General features: G+C 41.3%; 1 protein-coding gene across 2 annotated transcripts in view; it reads left to right on the top strand.

Annotated features, from left to right (window-relative positions):
* The window catches only part of MARCHF8 (membrane associated ring-CH-type finger 8), a 237764-nt gene that overhangs the window by 55517 nt on the left and 168749 nt on the right, over window positions 1-13498 (top strand). Inside the window, exons 1-2 of one of the 2 annotated variants that reach the window (XM_077124617.1) lie at window positions 2519-2641; window positions 3313-3435. The gene's annotated coding sequence lies outside the window, so the exon portion shown is untranslated. Of the gene's footprint in view, window positions 2642-3127; window positions 3227-3312; window positions 3436-13498 lie in introns of those variants that run through there. The other variant, XM_077124616.1, reaches the window with a different exon arrangement.

The following is a 13498-nucleotide window of genomic DNA, read 5'->3' as shown; positions in this document are numbered from 1 at the left end:
GTCTATGTCTGTCCTTGTGCCAGTACCACACTGTTCTGATTACTGTAGCCTTGTAATAAGGTTTTAAATCAGGAAATGCGAGTCCACCAACTTTGCTCTTCTTTTTCAAGATTGTTTCAGCTATTTGGGGGCATCTTGCAATTCCATATGAATTTAAGGACCAGCTTTTCCATTTCTGCTAAGAAAAACTGGGATTACTGAATCTGTAAATTGCTTTGGTTACTACTGACAAGTTAACAATATTTAGCCTTCCAATCCATGAATACAGAATGTATATCCATTTATTTAGATGCTCTTTAATTTCTTTCAGGATAGTTCAAAGTTTTTTGAATGTATAAGTCCTTTACATCCTTGGTTAAATTTATCCCTAGACATGATTGTTTTAGTGGCTATGTGATTATAACAGTTTTCTTGATTTCCTTTTCAGATTGTTCACTGTTAGTATTTGGAAACAGCAGTTTCTATATACTAATGCAGAATATTTCTATATTTCTATATTCAACACACAGAATGATCTCGTACTCCACAATTTTGCCAGATTTGTTTACTAGCTCAAATAGCTTTCCTACTCTCTGGTAAAGTTTTGGCTACCCTAAAGTGTAGCTTGTTGCTTTCAGGTAGCTACCAGCCTCCTGCTAACTGTTACAGCCAAAATCTGTAACATTGTTTTCAAGAGCTCCCTAAGGTTTGAATTCCCCTCTTTTTCAAATAAAGTCTATTCCCTTGGGGAGAATTAAGGCCTGCCTCTCACCAGGGTAAAATCTGTGCTACTGCTACCTGCCACCTGGAGGTGCAATAGAGCACCCTGCTTTCAGAGCAAGGTGGAGCTTTGCGCAAGGCAGTAGCCTCTGGACATCTTGGCTTATCTCTCTCTGCAGGGAAGGTATGCCCTACAAATAGAACGATGGCAAAAGGCCCCAATATTCTTCATCTGCCAAGCTTGGGGTACAGCCCCCACCCAATCAATGAAGCAGGATGGGGAAAGGGAGCCCCAACCTCTCAGCCTCATTCACCTGTAATTTATTCTTTGCAACACAAATCTAGGGGGTGGGAAAGAAGAAATTATAGTGGCCTGCCCCTCCCAGGGAGACGCTATATCCTTTGAAAGGGCGCTGAGCAGATATAGCCCCATGTTCCTGGCTACCGCTGTGCTGGGTAGGATGCTCTTCATACTGAGCCTGGGAGTGCAGAACGAGGGAGCAGGTCACAACTCAAGTGCCACAGACTCTAGCTGTTTTCACCAATATTAAGTAGATTCTCTTGAATAAACATTTCTTCATTTGTTAGGTACTTGTAGGACAATTCCAGAGACTACAAGCATTTTAATAAGTTTCAAATTATGGTTGTTCCACTGAGAACAGAGTTCCCAGAGTGCCTCTTGCAGCCATTCCAGAAGCCCTATCCCCTAAAATATGGCATATGCGCCCCCCAAAGCAAGGGACCCACCAGAAAGCATCACAGCCTTTCTGTGACTTAATCTCAGAAGTGACAGCCCATCACTTCTACCACATATTAGATGTGAGAAACACTAAATCCAATCCACACTCAAGGGGATTATATGAGGACATTAATACAAGGACATGGGGATCACTGGGATCAGCTTCTAGGCTACTGCAACCTGTCAGTATAGGATATATAATTTTTTTTTTTTTTGGTAATACTCTACATATCCATTACAAGCATACCATTTTTAAATGTTTGTAGTCTATTTTCAGACAAAGAAATGAAATAATTAGCTGGGACTATCAACTTTTTTAAGTGTTAAAGATTAGCCATCAATTCCAAAATGAAGAGCAAGCCACACGAAAATGGTTTAGGATCTCAATCAAGGACTAGAGAATAAAGCCTTTTGGTGTGTACAAAGCAAGCCTTTAAAAGAAGACAGATGTGATGACTTTCAAGATAGAAGAAAAGATTCCTCTTGTTACTAAAATGATGCTTCCCTTAAATACAGACCCCCCCCCCAAAAAAGAAGCAAGACAAAAAAAGCCTCTTAACCAATGCAGATTTTTATCCCTCTAGCTTCTGTAAATCAAAGTTATTTCTCTTGTTAAGAACATACTTACATTAGGTTTTGCCTAGGTGATTTCAACTTCAACTGTGAAATAACTGTCAGGTTTGGAAGAACTGTGTTTCATTCACACGCTTCTCGGTCACTAGTAACTTCCTTTCTCCTTCATTCATTCCTAGAAATGAAGAAACCCTCAAAGCGTCACTTAAAAATTTAGATTCAATGACCACACAATTGTGCTTCCTTTTTCAGTTACACTGTCCACTGAAGGCCACAGCTGCTCTAATCCAAAATCATGGAGACCACTCTTGTCTGCACTGGCATTTGAACATGAATTCAAATCATTTCAGATGTAAACAGATTTAAAAACAAACAAGAATTTCTCAATTAAAAGACAAAAGATCTACCTATGCGGTCCCTTTAGCAGCTTCCAACATACGCAGAATTCTCTAGAGAGCACAAACGTCATAGGTGGCAGATCCTCACAGATCACCCAGTTCAAACTTTCACTTTACAAACGTGGAAACACAGGCCAAGGACGAGCGCGGAAAGCCTGTTCGGCGCAGGACTCACACAGGAACCCGAAGCTGCCGCCCAAGGGCAGGCGAACGCTGGCGGAGAGACCCCCAGGTTCTGTTCGCAGTCGTCTCCCGGGCAGGCCCGTGCGCCCGTCCCGCCCTGCCCACCTGTCGCGGGTCGAGAGCCCGGGAGCCACACCCCTTCCCGGACCCGGGGGCCTGCGCGGCCAGGGCCGGCGGAGACGGTGCATGCAGGGAGGGCGCACGGCCCCCTTAAGTGGGTGCTGAGCTCGCTGTCCCACGGGCTCGGACCGCTTTGACCATGCCGGAGACTCGAATGCAGCCGGGCAGTCCTCGGCCACCTCCGCGCCTGGTTATCCCTCTGGGTTGGAGGACGCGCGACTGGACCGTCACGTGACGACTGGGTCCCATGGCCGCCCGGGGCTTGGGCGGAGCGGTTGCCCGTGCCGGGCCCAGCCCGGGGATTCCTCGTCTCCCAGTCCTAGCCGGTGGCGGTAACCTTCTCCCCGCCGCTCACGAGACCGGCGCGGCGAACCTCACACCCGGTCACGTGCGCGCGGGGTCACGTGAGACGCGTCACGCGCCGGGGTCCTGTGGCCCGGCGATCGGCTTCCGGAGTTCTGCGGCCCTGTGCGGGTTTGAGCAGCGCGGCCCGCGAAGCCGCGCGACCGGGATGGTGAGGGCTGCGGGCCGGGGCCGGGCCTGGACCGGGGCTGTTGCCGTCCCTTGCCTCAGCCCCTCTTCTCGTCTTTCCCGCTGCAGATGAACTGGACGACCCCTGACGCGGAGCGGACGCCCGGGTCTGAGCCTGTGTGGGAGCGGCCCTGGTCCGTGGAGGAGATCCGCAAGAGCAGCCAGAGCTGGTCCCTGGCGGCCGACGCGGGGGTGAGAGGCGGGCCCCGGGCGGGGGCGACGGGAGCCGTCGGCTTCCCCCCAGATCCAGGTCGTTCCATATTCTCACTACTGGCTGCCGAAGACTCCGCTTCAGAGGCTGTTTTGTCCATTACAACACACACCAGTTCCTCATTCTCGAAATCTCCTTAGCTTGCAGAGTGCTCCGACTCGGGCTGCGGGGTTCTCTCCCTGGTTTGGGTTTCCCCAATAAAGTTTGGGTGCTTTCAGCTCCACCCCTGGGGGAACACATTCATTTCTGCCGCGCTGCGAGCCACTAGTGAGGCAATTCCACGTCGGTACCTGGAATGAGTGGGGCGGGAGACAAGCTGTGATGAGGGGGAATCGTTAAGTAGGGTGCCCAGGAGACGCAAAACCCAGAACCTTGATTTCCGAGTCCCATGTGAGTAGTGTTCTTTCTTAAGAGCGTGGTTTGTTGTTTTCTCCTGCATCTGTGATCCTTGTAGAATGACAGCCAAACAGGAGATTCCCCCGGAAACGAGATAGCGAGTGTCCATCCTTTCGTTGCCGTTGTTTTGATGAGTTTAGTGTTTTTCAGCACCGCTTGGTCTTTGTACAGTCAAAAGCAATATCCTTTTGATATTCCATCACAAATACGTATTCATAAAGGTGAAAAGAAATAGGCTATTTGTTTTGATACACAGGATGGAGGCTTTTAATATTGATATTGCTGTATATTTATTTCTAAAATAGCTACTGCAGTTTCTACAGGAATTCTCACAGCAGACTATCTCTAGGACCCATGAAATCAAGAAACAAGTGGATGGATTAATTCGGGAAACGAAGGCTACGGATTGCCGCCTGCATAATGTCTTCAATGACTTCCTTACACTGTCTAATACCCGGTGCCCCTCCCTCTGGCGGCTTCCCAGAGGGGGGTTACACACGCTGCAACTGCCCCAAATGCAGAAACAGGCTGCTTTCAGGGCTGTCTCCCGCCTGAACCTTCTCCTGGGGGGGTGTGGGGGGTGGGGGGGGGTGGAAACGCAACTCAGGTGGAATCCCTCTCTCAAGGAATTCAGACCCCAGGGCTTCACAATTTGAAGCCATTAAAACCAGCCTACAACCTTTCCTCCTTCTCTACCACGCCCCCAGCAGGGAGAGCCTTCCAAAGTTAAAGGAGCCACAACATCTTTTGCTGGTGGGACCCACAGGCAGACAAGCACCACATACTGGGCAGGATAAGAAAAACAGAGCCCAGAGACTTCACAGGAAAGTCTTTCAACCTGCTGGGTCTCACCCTCAGGGAAAACTGATGCAGGTGATTCCTTCCCCCTGAAAGGAGGTAAGCTTAGTCCAGGAAAACCCGACTGGAGTCTGTAATACCTACGTAGACCCTCCTAAGGGTGGGGAGGGAAAAGGCACATTACAAGCAGGACAAGAAACAAGAAAACAAGAACTGAAAAATTACCCTCTGTTAAACAAAACTTAAGCTAGAAGCCCAAAAAAAGGATGGAAAAATTTGAGCAGGGGCTCAGGGAATTGAATGATAATATGAAGCGCACAAATATACGTGTTGTGGGTGTCCCAGAAGGAGAAGAGAAGGGAAAAGGAGGAGAAAAACTAATGGAAGAAATTAGCACTGAAAGTTTCCCAACTCTCATGAAAGACCTAAAATTACAGATCCAAGAAGTGCAGCGCACCCCAAAGAGAATAGATCCAAATAGACGTTCTCCAAGACACTTACTAGTTAGAATGTCAAAGGTCAAAGAGAAAGAGAGGATCTTGAAAGCAGCAAAAGAAAAGCAATCCATCACATACAAGGGAAACCCAATAAGACTATGTGTAGATTTCTCAGCAGAAACCATGGAGGCAAGAAGACAGTGGGATGATATATTTAAATTACTAAAAGAGAAAAACTGCCGACCAAGAATTCTATATCCAGCAAAATTGTCCTTCAAAAATGAGGGAGAAATTAAAACATTTTCAGACAAAAAGTCACTGAGAGAATTTGTGACCAAGAGACCAGCTCTGCAAGAAATACTAAAGGGAGCACTAGAGACAGATATAATTTTTGGAAAGTCTATAAAAATAAAAGGAACAGTGCCTAAGAATATATGTATGCATATGTTTAGGTCAGGTTTGCATATAGTAGCACAACTTAGAAATCTCCTAAGTGTTCATCAATTGGGCACTACTGATTAATTATGGAATACTTTATCCCATTGGGTATTATGAAGATATAGAAAAGATGGAGCCAAATCTGTGCTTTTTCCTATAGTGTGTTTGTGAGAAATTAAGTGAAAAAAGTGGCACGGAGAAACGTATACACAGAGGAAATTAATTTTATTTAAAGAGAGAAGGAGTGGGTATCTCTAAGTAGGTTCATAAGTCTGTATGTTGTTTGTGAGAGAGCTTGGGGAAACAGAACACACCAGGCTTAAATTGGTTATCTTAGTGGGTTAGATTTAATGGGTCAGGTTGGGAGTTGGGAGGAAACCATTTTTTCAATGCATAATTTGACTATACCTTTATACTGACTTGAAAACATTTTATGGAGGTATAATTCACACACCATAAAATTTGCTTCTTTCTTGTGTACAATTCAGTGGTTTAAGTATATTTTCAAAGTTTTGCTACCATTACCACTAACTAATTCCATAAACATTTTCATCCCCCAATTTATGTTGACTTGTTATACCAAGCATGTTGGACTTTGGTAGTTTAAGAAACAATATATAGTTAAATACATAAAAATAAAAGCAGTGATGATGAGTTATGGGCCTAACACATGCATTTTGGAAAAGATGTTCCTGCCTGCCCTGCAGGAGTCCAGGGAAGACTGGAAAAGAATGGAAAAATATGAGCAGGATCTCAGGGAATTGAGCCACGTGGATGGTCTTCTGGCAAATCAGTGGTTAGTTTGGACTGTTGGCTTTTGCATAAATGGCATAATAAACATTTATCTTCAATTTTAAGCAAACGAAAGAAAATAAGTCTTACTTTTACTGTTTCCATTGCTCAAGATATTATAGTTCTCATTATCTAGTTAAGTTACACCGATTAACATTGTCAGTATCCCCACATGGGGGAGTCTTTGTCCCCCTGTCAGCATTAAGCATTAGGTTTAACAAGTGTGCAAACTGATGTCTCATTGTTTTAGTGGTTCTTTGCTCAGTAATGAGCTTGAACTTTTTCATGTTTCCTAGTTATTTGTTTTTGTTTCTGTTTTTTAACTTTTGGCAAATTTTGTTTTGCTCTTTGTCCATAACCAGGGCCCTTTGCCATTTGTTGAATAATCGTTTTCTCATCTTTATTATCTCTTTTTGTATATTTAATTCTTCTATTTCAAATGATGTTTTTGGGCAGGCCATGGTGGCTCAGCAGGCAAAAATGCTTGCCTGCCATGACAGAGGACCCGGGTTTGATTCCCGGTGCCTGCCCATGTAAAAAAATAATAATAAATTCTTTAAAAAGTTGTCAGTTCTACCCAAAAAGATCAACAGATTCAATGCAATACTAATTAAAATCCCAACAACCTACTTCGAAGACTTGGAAAGCTGGTTATAAAATTTATATGGAAGAGAAAGAGAACCCAAATAGGAAAAGATATCCAAAAAAAAAAGATGGGTGAAATGGGAGGACTATCAGATCCTGACTTTATAGCTGACTATAGAACCACAATGGTCAAAACAGCATGGTACTGGCACAATGACAAATGGATTGACCAGTGGAATAGGGTAAAGAGTGCAGAGACTGGGCATAAAACAGATCTTTATGAATTTGAAAATACTGAAATTATTCAAAGCACTTTCTCTGATCACAATCGGATGAAGATGGATCTCAATAACCACCAAAGAATGAGAACAGTCACAAATATATGGAGATTAAATAACACATTCTTAAACAACCAGTGGATCAAAGAAGAACTTGCTAGAGAAATCAGTAGCTATCTGGAGATAAGTGAAAATGAGAATATAACGTATCAGAATTTATGGTGTGATACAGGCTGTGCTGAGGGGGAAGTTTGTCACCATAAATGCCTATGTTAAGAAAAAAAGAAAGAGCAAAAATCAAGGACTTAGCAGCAAACCTGGAGGAACTTGAGAAGGAAGAGCAAACTAACCCCAAAGCAAACAGGTGAAGAAAAATAAAGATTAAAGCAGAGATAAATGAATGGGAGAACAAAAGAACAATAGAAAGAATCAATAAAGCTAAAAGTTGGTTCTTTGAGAAAATTAATAAAATTGATGGGCCACTAGCAAGACTGACAAAGAAAAAAAGAGAGAAGATGCAAATGAATAAAATCAGAAATGAGGAGTGGTGCATTACAACAGAGCCAGAAAAATAAAGGAAATCATAAGAGGACAGTATGAACAACTGTACACCAACAAACTAGACAACTTAGAAGAAATGAACAAATAACTGGAAACACACATAAGTTACACGGATTCAGGAAGAAATAGAAGATCTCAGAACAATCACAATTAAAGAGAAACAATCAGTCATCAAAAATATTCCTACAAAGGCTGAAATCTACCAACCATTCCAAGAATAATTAAGTTCTGCTCAAACTCTTCCAAAAAAATTGAAGAAGAGTGATGGACCAAATGTTAGCTTAGCAAGGTGTGGGATTTAGTTCACCCTCCAGAACAACTACTGAATAACCAGAAACAGTACAGAACAACTCATGGGGCCACTTCAGTGACTGGACACACAGTGTACCCGAGTCTGGACCAGCTGGACCAGCTATGAGCCCCCCAGAATCATGAATTCCCCAAGCCACAGCAGCCGGCGCCCCTCACCCACAAGCTACTTCCCAGAGGGGAAAGGAAGAAGATTTTACCAGCAGCAGGGGCTAAGTACAATTAACCTTCAAGTGTGGAATTAATTAATAAATTCTGACTACTAAAAATAGGCCCCCAGCTCAGGTGAACCCGGTCAACGCAGAGGTCATGATTTTTGCCCCGCTGCCAAGGGGACAGGACTGACGGAAAAAGAGAAAAAAAAAGAAACAGGTTTTTGTGGATGTGTTTCTACAAAGGCTCGACTACCTTTGCATACAGCAGCAAGAATTCTCAAGCTGCAACTTCCCCAGGCATAGGCAGAAACAAGCTTCTTTGAAACCTGGTCTTGAGCTTGTGCCTTCCCCAGGGAGGGGTGAGGCCCACCCAACTCAGGTGGAATCCCTCCCTCAAGGAATTCAGACCACAGGGTTTGGTAATTTGAAACCATTAAAAGCAGCCTACAACCTCTCCTCTGTCTCCACCACGTCCCCAGCAGGGAGAGTCTGTCAAAGGTAAAGGTACCACATCATCTTATGCTGGTGGGACTTGCAGGCAGACAAGCACCACATACTGCGCAGGATAAAAAAAAACAGAGCCCAAAAACTTCACAGGAAAATCTTTCAACCTGCTGGGTCTTACCCTCAGGGAAAACTGATGCAAGGGACTCTTTCCTCCTGACAGCAGGCTAGTTTGGTCTGGGAAAATCCAGCTGGGGTCTATAATACCTATGTAGACCCTTCTCAGGCTGGGGGCGAAAAAGGCACCATACAAGCAGGGCAAGAAACAAGAAAACAAGAACTGAAAAATTCTCTGTTAAACAAAACCTAAGCTAGTGGTTCAGAAAATGCTGAACTGAACATCAAAGAAAGACAACAAATTCATCCAGCAAGAAAACCCTAGGTAGAAGAAGTGCAAGCAATCTCCAGAATAAACTAATTAAGGCCTAGACGCCAGCAAAAAATAAATCACACTAGGAAAATTGAAGATATGGCCCAGTCAAAGGAACAAACCAACAATTCAAATGAGATACAGGAGCTGAAACATTTAATTCAGAATATACAAACAGACATGGAAAGCCTCATCAAAAACCAAATCAATGAATTGATGGAGGATATAAAGAAGGCAAGGAATGAACAAAAAGAAGAAATTGAAAGTCTGAAAAAAACAAATCACAGAACTTACGGAAATGAAAGGCACAGCAGAAGAGATGAAAAAACAATGGAAACCTACGATGTTAGATTTTGAGAGGCAGAAGATAGGATTACTAAGCTGGAGGATGGAACATGGGAAATCTGACAAGCAAAAGATAATATAGGGAAAAAAAAATAGAAAAAATTTGAGCAGGGACTCAGGGAACTGAAAGACAATATGAAGCCCACAAATATACGTGTTGTGGGTGTCCCAGGAGGAGAAGAGAAGGAAAAAGGAGGAGAAAAACTAATGGAGGAAATTATCACTGAAAATTTCCCAACTCTTGTGAAGGACTTGAAATTACAGATCCAAGAAGTGCAGTGTACCCCAAACAATACATCCAAATAGACGTACTCCGAGACACTTACTGATCAGAATGTCAGAGGTCAAAGAGAAAGAGAGAATCTTGAAAGCAAAAGAGAAAAGCAATCCATTACATACAAGGGAAGCCCAGTAAGACTATGCGTAAATTTCTCAACAGAAACCATGGAGACGAGAAGACAGTGGGATGATATATTTAAATTTTTAAAAGAGAAAAACTGCCAACCAAGAATTCTATATCCAGCAAAATTGTCCTTCAAAATTGAGGGAGAAATTCAAACATTTTCAGACAAAAAATCACTGAGGGAATTTGTGACCAAGAGACCAGGTCTGCAAGAAATATTGAAGTGAGCGCTAGAGACAGATATGAAGGCAGAAGAGAGAGGTGTGGAGAAGAGTGCAGAAAGGAAGACCGTGAGTAAAGGTAAAAAGAAGGAAAATTAGAAGGACATATAAAAGCCAAAAGGCAAAATGGTAGAGGAGGGTACTGCCCGGACAGTAATAACACTGATGTATTCGATTAAGCTTCCCAATTAGGGGACATGGACTGGCAGAATGGATTAGGGAATGGGACCCATCTATATGCTCTCTCTACTCAAAGGACATGAGGACAAGGACACAAACAGACATTTGCACACCAATGTTTATACCAGCATTATTTACAATTACCAAGAGATGAAAACAGCCAAAATGTCCATCAACAGACGGCTAAACAAACTGTGATATATACATACAATGGAATATTATGCAACTGTAAGACAGAATAAAGTTATGAAGTATGTAACAACTTGGTTGGACCTTAAGGACATTATGCTTAGTGAGATTAGCCAGAAACAAAAGGACAAATACTGTATGGTCTCACTGATATGGACTGACATTAGTGAATAAACATGGAGAATTTCGTTGGTAACAGAGACCATCAGGAGATAGAAATAGGGGAAAATATTGGGTAATTGGAGCTGAAGGGATACAGACTATGCAACAGGACTGAATGAAAAACTCAGGAATGGACAGCACAATACTACCTAATTGTAATACAATTATGTTAAAACAGTGAATGAAACTGAATGTGAGAATGGTAGAGGAAAGAGGTCTAGGGGGCATAAATGAAATCAGAAAGAAAGATAGACGATAAAGATTGAGATGGTATAATCTAGGATTTCCTAGAGTGTGTAATGACAGTGACTAAATGTACAAATTTTAAAAATATTTTTGCATGAAGAAGAACAAAGAAATGTCATTACTGCAGGATGCTGAAAATAGATGCTAATTAATATTTAAAATTTTCAACTTATGTATGAGACTAAAGCAAAAAATGTTTATTTGGTACAATATTTATATTTTGACTAGTGCATCTCCTAATATAACTTATGTAGATAGTTGGTTGAACACCATAAGTACATGGAACCTTGGGTAGGACATGAGATTTTGTTGGTTTGTGCAGAGTGATGCTCCACTGAATCCCAAATGATTCGATCAGTGAGCAGAAAAGTATTTGCAAAGTCCCCTTCTGGGAATGGTGAGAACGGGGGAAATTTCAACCTCCCCAGGTTGAATTCTTGATATTCTCACAAGCAGTGTGGACAACCAAAGCTATAGGCTGAGCCCCTGGTCTTGGGGTTTGTTCATATGAAACTTAACCCCACAAAGGATAGGTCAAGCCTACTTAAAATTAGGCCTAAGAGTCAACCCCAAGAGAATCTCTTTTGTTGCTCAGATGTGGACTCTCTCTCCAGCCAACACAACAAGCAAACTTACTGCCCTCCCCCTGTCTACGTGGGGCATGACTCCCAGGGGTGTGGACCTTCCTGGCAACGTGGGACAGAAATCCTAGAATGAGGTGGGACTCAGCATAAAGGGATTGAGAAAAACCCTAGAATGAGTTGCGACCAAACATCAAGGGATTGAGAAAATCCTCTTGAGCAAAAGGGGGAAGAGTGAAATGAGACAAAGTGTCAATGGCTGAGACATTCCAAAAACATGCTGGATTTTGTCAAATGTATTTTCAGCATCAATCAATATGATCGTGTGATTTTTCCCTTTCGATTTGTTAATGTGCTGTATTACATTGATTGATTTTCTTATGTTGAACCACCCTTGCATTCCTAATAAAAATCCCACTTGGTCATGATGTGTTATTCTTTTAATGTGTTGTTGGATTCAATTTGCTAGTATTTTGTTAAGAATTTTTACATTCTTAAAATTTGCTATCTTTATTAGCGAGATTGGTCTGTAGTTTTCTTTTCTTGTATTGTCTTTATCCAATTTTGTATTAGAGTGATGTTAGCTTCATAAAATGAGTTAGGTTGCTTTCCTTTTCCTCAAGTTTTTGAAGAGTTTGAGCAGAATTTGCTTTAGTTCTTTTTGAAATGTTTGGTAAAATTCTCCTGTGAAGCCATCTAGTCCTGGGCTTTTCTTTGTGGGAAATTTTTAATGACATTTGGTCTGTTTACTTGTAATTGCTTTGTTGAGATCTTCTGTTTTTTCTCTAGTCAGTATAGGAAATTCTTGTGTTTCTAAGTATTTGCCCATTTCATCTAAGTTATCTAGTTTGTTGGTATATAGTTGTTCATAATATTCCCTAATGATTTTTGAATTTCTTCCTGATCTGTGGTAATGACCCCCATTTCTGATTTATTTGTGTCCTCAGTTTTTTTCTTCATTAGTCTAGCTAGAGGACCACCCGGTTTTTTTATTAATTTAAAATTTTTTTTAATTATAAATACTAACATTCTTAACATATGATCATTCCATTCTACATACATAATCAGTAATTCACAATATCACATATTTGCATATTCATCATTATAATGATCATTTCTTATAATATTTGCATCAATTCAGAAAAAGAAAAAGACAACAGGAAAAAATTCATACATACCATACCCCTTACCTCTCCCTTTCATTGATCATTAGCATTTCAATCTACTAAATTTATTTTAACATTTGTTCTCCCTATTATTTATTTGTATTCTGTATGTTTTATTCGTCTATTGATAAGGTAGATAAAAGGAGCATCAGACACAAGGTTTTCACAATCACACAGTCACATTGTGAAAGCTATATCATTATACAGTCATCTTCAAGAAACATGGATATTGGAACACAGCTCTACATTTTCAGGCAGTTTTGGGGACCATGATTTTATTGATTTTCTCAAAGAACCAAGTTTTAGTTTTGTTGATTCTTTCTATTGTTTTGTTCTCCCGTTTGTTTATTTCTGCTTTAGTCTTAATTATGTCTCTTCTTTTATTTGCTTTGGGGTTAGTTGATTGTTCTTTCTCTAAATTGTCCATATGAACAGTTAAATCCTCAAGTTTTGCTCATTCATGTTTTTTAATACAGACATTATGGGCAATGAATTTACCTCTCAGCACTGTCTTTGCTGCATCCCATAAGTTTGATATGTTGTATTCCCATTTTCATTAATCTGCAGATAATTACTAATTTCTCTAACAATTTCTTCCTTGACCCACTGATTCTTTAAATGTGTTGTTTAATCTTCATATATTCATGAAAGCTCTGGTTTCTTTGGTGATTATTAATTTCCAATTTTATTCCATTGTCATCAGAGAAAGTGCTTTGGGCAATTTCTGTCTTGTTAAATTTATAAAGACTCACTTTGCATTCCAGTATATGATCTACCATGGAGAACATTCTATGTGCACTAGCGAAGAATGTATATCCTGGTGTTTAGAATGTAATTATCTATGTCTATTTTGTCTAATTCATTTATCCCATTGTTTAGGTTTTCTATTTTCTTGTTGATTCTCTGTCTTGTTTTTCTGTCTATAGTG

The sequence above is a fragment of the Tamandua tetradactyla genome, chromosome 13 (assembly GCF_023851605.1).
Source record: "Tamandua tetradactyla isolate mTamTet1 chromosome 13, mTamTet1.pri, whole genome shotgun sequence".
In the NCBI taxonomy this organism is placed as follows: domain Eukaryota; kingdom Metazoa; phylum Chordata; class Mammalia; order Pilosa; family Myrmecophagidae; genus Tamandua; species Tamandua tetradactyla.
Note: the sequence above shows the minus strand (reverse complement) of the source record. Positions and strands in the feature narration are given on the sequence as shown.